Here is a 7,072-nt window from a genome sequence, read left to right as displayed (position 1 = left end):
AGAAGGGAGAAAGGAGAGAGGGCAGGAAAGAGAGAGGAAAAGGAGGAAGGAAAGAGGAGAGGGGGAAGAAAGGAAAGGGGGAAGGGAGGAAGGAAGGAAGGGAGCAGAAGGGAGAGGAAAAGGAGGAAGGCAGGAAGGGAGAGGAAAAGGAGGAGACAGGCGACTTGACATACGGTACAAATATATATTAGTTCCATTTTTATGTTTTTTTATCTTCTACAATTTAACACACACACACACACACACACATACACATACACACACACACACATGGTATACTTTTCTGTTCCTTTTCTTTCTTCCTTTATTTTAATTTCTTCCTTTTACTTTATTTTTGTTGTTGTTTTTGTAGAGGCAAACAACTTTTTTTTTTCCTTCTTCCTCTTTCATCTTTTTTTCTCATTTTGTGTCATTTCTATCTTCTCTATTTTTTTTTTATCTTATCTTTTCATTTGTCTTCATTCATTTCTCCTTCGTTTTATCTCCCTTTTCTTTCTTTTATTTTCTTCTTCTTATTTCCTGTAACTTGATTCATTCTTCCTCCTTTCACTTATTTCCTCTCTTTCTCTCATTCCTTTTAATTCCCTTCTTTATTCTCTGCTTCGTAATTTTGTCTTCTATCTCATATTTACAATCTTTATTCTTTTTATTTTTGTCTTCCCTTAAATTTCTTCTTCTTCACTTCCCATCTAGTTAATTTTTGTCCTCTTTTCCTTCCTTTTATCAACTGTACTTCTTATCTTCTCTGCTTCATAGATCATATACGGCTTAACTTTTACTTGTTTTTGTTTTCTTTTATTCTTTTCCCTCGTATTCTTCTTCACTTCAAAATTATCTTCCATTATCTTCCGTTCCGTTCTTATATTCTTCTACACTTCAAAATTATCTTCCATTATCTTCCGTTCCATTCTCATATTCTTCTTCACTTCAAAATTATCTTCCATTATCTTCCGTTCCGTTCTTATATTCTTCTTCACTTCAAAATTATCTTCCATTATCTTCCGTTCCGTTCTTATATTCTTCTACACTTCAAAATTATCTTCCATTATCTTCCGTTCCATTCTCATATTCTTCTTCACTTCAAAATTATCTTCCATTATCTTCCGTTCCGTTCTTATATTCTTCTTCACTTCAAAATTATCTTCCATTATCCTCCGTTCCATTCTTCCATCCCTTTCACCGTCTGTGTTTCCTGCTTCACAACTCTTACGGCTTAATTCCTACCTGTTTCTATTTCCATCTTTCATTCTTGCGTTTCTTCACTTAATATCTCTTATCAGCTTAACTCTTACATATATTTCTTTTTCCTCTCATTCTTTCACTTCTTCTAAACTACATCTCTCTAATACAGCTTGAATCTTACATATCTTTATTCAAATCTTTCACTCTTTCATCTCTCTACTATCAATCTCTTACAACTCAATTCTTACATTCTTCTATTCTTCTCTCATTCTTTCACTTCTCCTAAGCTACATCTCTCTAATACAGCTTGAATCTTACATATCTCTATTCCTATCTTTCACTCTTTCATCTCTCTACAACCAATCTCTTACAACTCAATTCTTACATTCTTCTATTCTTCTCTCATTCTTTCACTTCTTCTAAACTACATCTCTCTAATACAGCTTGAATCTTACATATCTCTATTCCTATCTTTCACTCTTTCATCTCTCCACTATCAATCTCTTACAACTCAATTCTTACATTTATCCTTCTCTCATACACTTTAATCAACTCCTTCATCTCCCTTCATCATCAACTTCTTCATCCTCTCGGCTTAACGTTTACGCCTCGCTACGTACACACACAAGGTTCTCCCCCCTACGCCTTACACTTAGGTATGTAATAGGTAGCGTTAATCCAACTTGAAAGCATTGCGTCGGATAGGAAGCTCGGAAATAACACTACGATAGCTTGGCGGAGGAGCAGGTCTGGCGTTTATAAAAATTTGGCAAACACACATGATAGTAGAAGCAATAGTAGTAGTAGTAGTAGTAGTAGTAGTAGTAGTAGTAGTAGTATGGGAACTCTTTAGCTAATACTACATCCAGCTTGAAAAAATATAGGGAATTGTATCTCGTTCTCTCTCTCTCTCTCTCTCTCTCTCTCTCTCTCTCGGATAAGAAAATAAACACTCACTTTTTCTAGAGAGGATTGAGGTGTGTGTGTGTGTGTGTGTGTGTGTGTGTGTGTGTGTGTGTGTGTGTGTGTGTAGGATTCTCAACAGTAACCAGGAACAATAACTAGGATTCTTCACCTCCTACATATCCTACACTCCCTGCAGTAGGATATCTAGGATCTAAGTAAGCCATAGGGTACTGAGGATTTAGATGCAGCAAAATTTCCCCCAAGAACTGATATCCTATGCTTCTTATATGTCCTAAACTCCTTATTTTAGGATACAGAAAGGATCTAAGGACATAGGTGCTGTAAATTCTCCATGAACTGATATCCTACATTCTCTCATAGGATGCACAAAGGATCTAAAGGATATTGGGTGTTGGAAAGGATCTAACTCCACATAATAGGATCTAGAAAGGTGTTGCAAAGGTTCCAACTCCACATAATAGGATCTGGAAAGGATATTGGGTGTTGCAAAGGTTCTAACTCCACATAAAAGGATCTGGAGAGGATATTGAGTGTTGCAAAGGTTCTAACTCCACATAAAAGGATTTGGAGAGGATATTGAGTGTTGCAAAGGTTCTAACTCCACATAAAAGGATCTGGAGAGGATATTGAGTGTTGCAAAGGTTCTAACGCCACATAAAAGGATTTGGAGAGGATATTGAGTGTTTGGAAAGGTTCTAACTCCACATAAAAGGATTTGGAGAGGATATTGAGTGTTGCAAAGGTTCTAACTCCACATAAAAGGATCTAGAAAGGATATACAGTGTTGCAAAGGTTCTAACTCCACATAAAAGGATCTGGAGAGGATATTGAGTGTTGCAAAGGTTCTAACGCCACATAAAAGGATCTGGAGAGGATATTGAGTGTTGCAAAGGTTCTAACGCCACATAAAAGGATCTAGAAAGGATATACAGTGTTGCAAAGGTTCTAACTCCACATAAAAGGATCTGGAGAGGATATTGAGTGTTGCAAAGGTTCTAACTCCACATAAAAGGATCTGGAGAGGATATTGAGTGTTGCAAAGGTTCTAACTCCACATAAAAGGATCTGGAGAGGATATTGAGAGTTGCAAAGGTTCTAACGCCACATAAAAGGATCTGGAGAGGATATTGAGTGTTGCAAAGGTTCTAACTCCACATAAAAGGATCTGGAGAGGATATTGAGTGTTGCAAAGGTTCTAACTCCACATAAAAGGATCTGGAGAGGATATTGAGTGTTTGGAAAGGTTCTAACTCCACATAAAAGGATCTGGAGAGGATATTGAGTGTTGCAAAGGTTCTAACTCCACATAAAAGGATCTGGAGAGGATATTGAGTGTTGCAAAGGTTCTAACTCCACATAAAAGGATCTGGAGAGGATATTGAGTGTTGCAAAGATTCTAACTCCACATAAAAGGATCTGGAGAGGATATTGAGTGTTGCAAAGATTCTAACTCCACATAAAAGGATCTGGAGAGGATATTGAGTGTTGCAAAGGTTCTAACTCCACATAAAAGGATCTGGAGAGGATATTGAGTGTTGCAAAGGTTCTAACTCCACATAAAAGGATCTGGAAAGGATATTGGGTGTTGCAAAGGTTCTAACTCCACATAAAAGGATTTGGAGAGGATATTGAGTGTCGCAAAGGTTCTAACTCCACATAAAAGGATCTGGAGAGGATATTAAGTGTTGCAAAGATTCTAACTCCACATAAAAGGATCTGGAGAGGATATTGAGTGTCACAAAGGTTCTAACTCCACATAAAAGCACACCAACACTTGAATCCTAATGTGAGACTAAAGAAGGAGGTTTGAATGCTCTTCGTCTTCAAGTATAGGGGACAAGGGAATCAAATGCTCTTTTAAACTGAGATGGTTATACTCTTGTTGTCGTTTTGATACATTTCATTTTGGACTTAAATCTTAGACGTTACAAGTTCACAAAAATATACATCTACGAATTTTTATGGAGGAGGAAGAAGAGGAGGAGGAAGGAAGGGAAAGGAAGGAGGAGGAGGAGGAAGGAAAAGGAAGGGAAAAGGAAGGGAAGGGAAGGGAAACAGAAGGAGGAGGAGGAAGGATGATGAAGGAAAAGGAAGGAAAAGGAAGGGAAGGAAAGGAAAGGAAGGGAAGGGAAGGAAAAGGAAGGAAGGAAGGATGGAAGGGAAAGGAAGGAAAGGGAAGGGAAGGGAAGGAAAAGGAAGGATAATGAAGGAAAGGGAAGGGAAGGGAAGGAAAAGGAAGGATAATGAAGGAAAAGGAAGGGAAGGGAAGGAAAAGGAAGGGAAAGAAAGGAGGAGGTGGAGGAGAAGGAAGAGGAACAATAATGAAGGAAAAGGAAGGAAAAGGTGAAAGGAAGGGAAGGGAAGGAAAAGGAAGAGAAAGGAAGGAAAGGAAAGGGAAAATGAAGGAAAAGGAAAGGAAAAGAAAGGAGGAAAACAGACCAAGCTAAATTTAATAACAATGTGACACTATCCATTTTTTTTTTGGAAACAATGAACTAAAACACACACACACACACACACACACACACACACACACACACACACACACACACACACACACACACACACACACACACACAAACTCACACAATCAAAAAATTCTAATAACATAACTTCCACAGGCAAAAAAAACAAAAAAGAAAAAAAACATAAGTATACCAGCATCTTGTCTAGCAACAGAGTGAGTGAGTGAGTGAGTGGATGGAAGCTGACAGTCTCCCGAAATCAGGTCAGTTTAAAATGGCGTAAATAATTATGTTGGATAAGCAATTAAGGTGTTGTCAGAAGGGAGCGGAGAGTAGATAAGCCTTCTCTCTTGATTGAATACAGCGGAAAGGGGGTTGACAGACTGGTAGATAGGACAGGCATGTGTGTGTTTGTGGGTATGTGTGTGACAGCGTAAATGAAGACCAATCATTTAGGTGTTGTCAGGAGGAAGCAGAGGGTAGATAAGCCTTCTCTCTTGATTGAATACAGCGGAAAGGGGGTTGACAGACTGGTAGATAGGACAGGCATGTGTGTGTTTGTGGGTATGTGTGTGACAGCGTAAATATAGACCAATCACTTAGGTGTTGTCAGGAGGGAGTGGAGAGTAGATAAGCCTTCTCTCTTGATTGAATACAGCGGAAAGGCGGTAGACAGACTGGTAGATAGGACAGGCATGTGTGTGTGTTTGTGGGTATGTGTGTGACGCCGTAAATATAGACCAATCACTTAGGTGTTGTCAGTAGGAAGCGGAGAGTAGATAAGCCTTCTCTCTTGATTGAATGCAGCGGAAAGGCGGTAGACAGACGAAGAAGATAGTCAGAATAGATAGTTAGAAGATAGACAGAATAGCATAGTGATGTAAAGAATTAAGTGTTTGAGGCTACATGTGTGATGGCGTAAATTATCAAGTCTGGTCGTTTACATTTTAATAATCTAATACCATTCTTCCATTAATCAAACACATCAGGAACAAGTCTAGAATCAGGTATATAGACAGATAGACAGGTGTGTGTGTGGGCGCATATGTATCAGAGCAACAATCGCATACTCTTCCCTGTAATCCGAGAGGGGAGGGACAAAGCTACAGGTGACAGATGGGCAGGTGTGTGCAGGTGTGTGTGGGCGCATATGTATCAGAGCAACAATCGCATACTCTTCCCTGTAAGTCGAGAGGGGAGGGACAAAGCTACAGGTGACAGATGGGCAGGTGTGTGCAGGTGTGAGGGGGCACATATGTATCAGAAAGACCTCATATCACAAAGCAGTGCAGTGTCATCGTGCCTCTACCCAACAACCCTGAGAAGCAACTGTTTAGTGAAGTGGGCACAGAAAATAGAACATCTTTTAATCTATAGGCCTATCATTCATTTCTCTTATAGTATAGATGTCCGACACAGCCCTCGGTGACGCGTGCAAGGCTACGTGGCGGCTAATGTGACGTCTATAGTGCGCGGAAAATAATAATGTTAATAAGAAGAGTAATGATGGTAATTTCCCTAGCGATGAGCTGATGCGGAGGTTAGGTGGAATAATGTGTGTGGATGTATAAGTGTGTGTGTGTGTGTGTGCGTGTGTGTGTGTTTGGCTTACGTAAGAGGGGTGTGTGTGTGTGTTTTTATATATGTTTTCTTTTCTGTGTGTGTGTGTGTGTGTGTGTGTGTGTTTAATTCATCCATGCATTTTTTTTATTTTTTATTTCTTTTGCTCTCTTTCCCTCTCCCTCTCCCTCTCTCTCTCTCTCTCTCTCTCACACACACACACACAGTTTACAAGCATGGTTTTATATACAAGTTACAAGTCTTATCAGTCCACCTCCAAACATGTTATTTTCCATTACTTACTTCTCTGCATTTTCTCCTAACTCTCCTCTTCTGTCATTAATATACATCAATCATAACATCAACCGTCTATAGTTTCATATTGTCAAGTAACTCTTATACCCTCTAATTACTGTATTCAAGCTTCCTCAAATCACACTCCTGTTTAATTGCCTCCCAGCTCTCTCTCACTCTCTGTCTCTCTGTTTAATCGCCTCCCAGCTCTCTCTCACTCTCTGTCTCTCTGTTTAATCACCTCCCAGCTCTCTCTCACTCTCTGTCTCTCTGTTTAACGCCTCCCAGCTCTCTCTCACTCTCTGTCTCTCTGTTTAACGCCTCCCAGCTCTCTCACTCTCTCTGTCTCTGTCTCATATTTACATTTTCCGACATACGGTTCCTCCTGGTTTGGTTGACTCGGACAGACACGACAGACTTACCAGCACACAGACACATATCGGATACATATATAAGACCCTTCGGACAGACACATGAGAGGTCTTGGTGGTTTTCTATGGAGTATCAGCAGTATAAGTAGTAGTAGTAGTAGTAGTAGTAGTAGTAGTAGTAGTAGTAGAAGTAGTAGTAGTAATTGTCATCATCAGAATGGTATTGGGGTAGAACGCTGGTGGTGGTGGTGGTGGTGGTATTGTGTTCATTAT

The 7,072-nt window shown here is 39.6% G+C and overlaps 1 long non-coding RNA gene across 50 annotated transcripts; it reads left to right on the top strand.

Annotated features, from left to right (window-relative positions):
* The first annotated feature begins 376 nt into the window (after positions 1-376).
* Positions 377-6,635, top strand: LOC126990499 (uncharacterized). Of its 50 annotated transcripts, none has more exons than XR_007744419.1 (8): positions 379-2,750; positions 2,802-2,951; positions 3,052-3,301; positions 3,353-3,452; positions 3,603-3,752; positions 3,853-4,883; positions 5,031-5,177; positions 5,327-6,635. It is a non-coding gene; the product is annotated as an uncharacterized LOC126990499 (long non-coding RNA). The 50 variants fall into 50 exon arrangements; XR_007744430.1 differs by having other exon boundaries at positions 382-2,750; positions 3,052-3,201; XR_007744417.1 differs by having other exon boundaries at positions 382-2,750; positions 3,553-3,652.
* The last annotated feature ends 437 nt before the right edge of the window (positions 6,636-7,072 follow it).

This window comes from Eriocheir sinensis, unplaced genomic scaffold, assembly GCF_024679095.1.
Source record: "Eriocheir sinensis breed Jianghai 21 unplaced genomic scaffold, ASM2467909v1 Scaffold17, whole genome shotgun sequence".
NCBI classification, from domain to species: domain Eukaryota; kingdom Metazoa; phylum Arthropoda; class Malacostraca; order Decapoda; family Varunidae; genus Eriocheir; species Eriocheir sinensis.
This window is presented reverse-complemented; position numbering and strand designations above follow the sequence as displayed.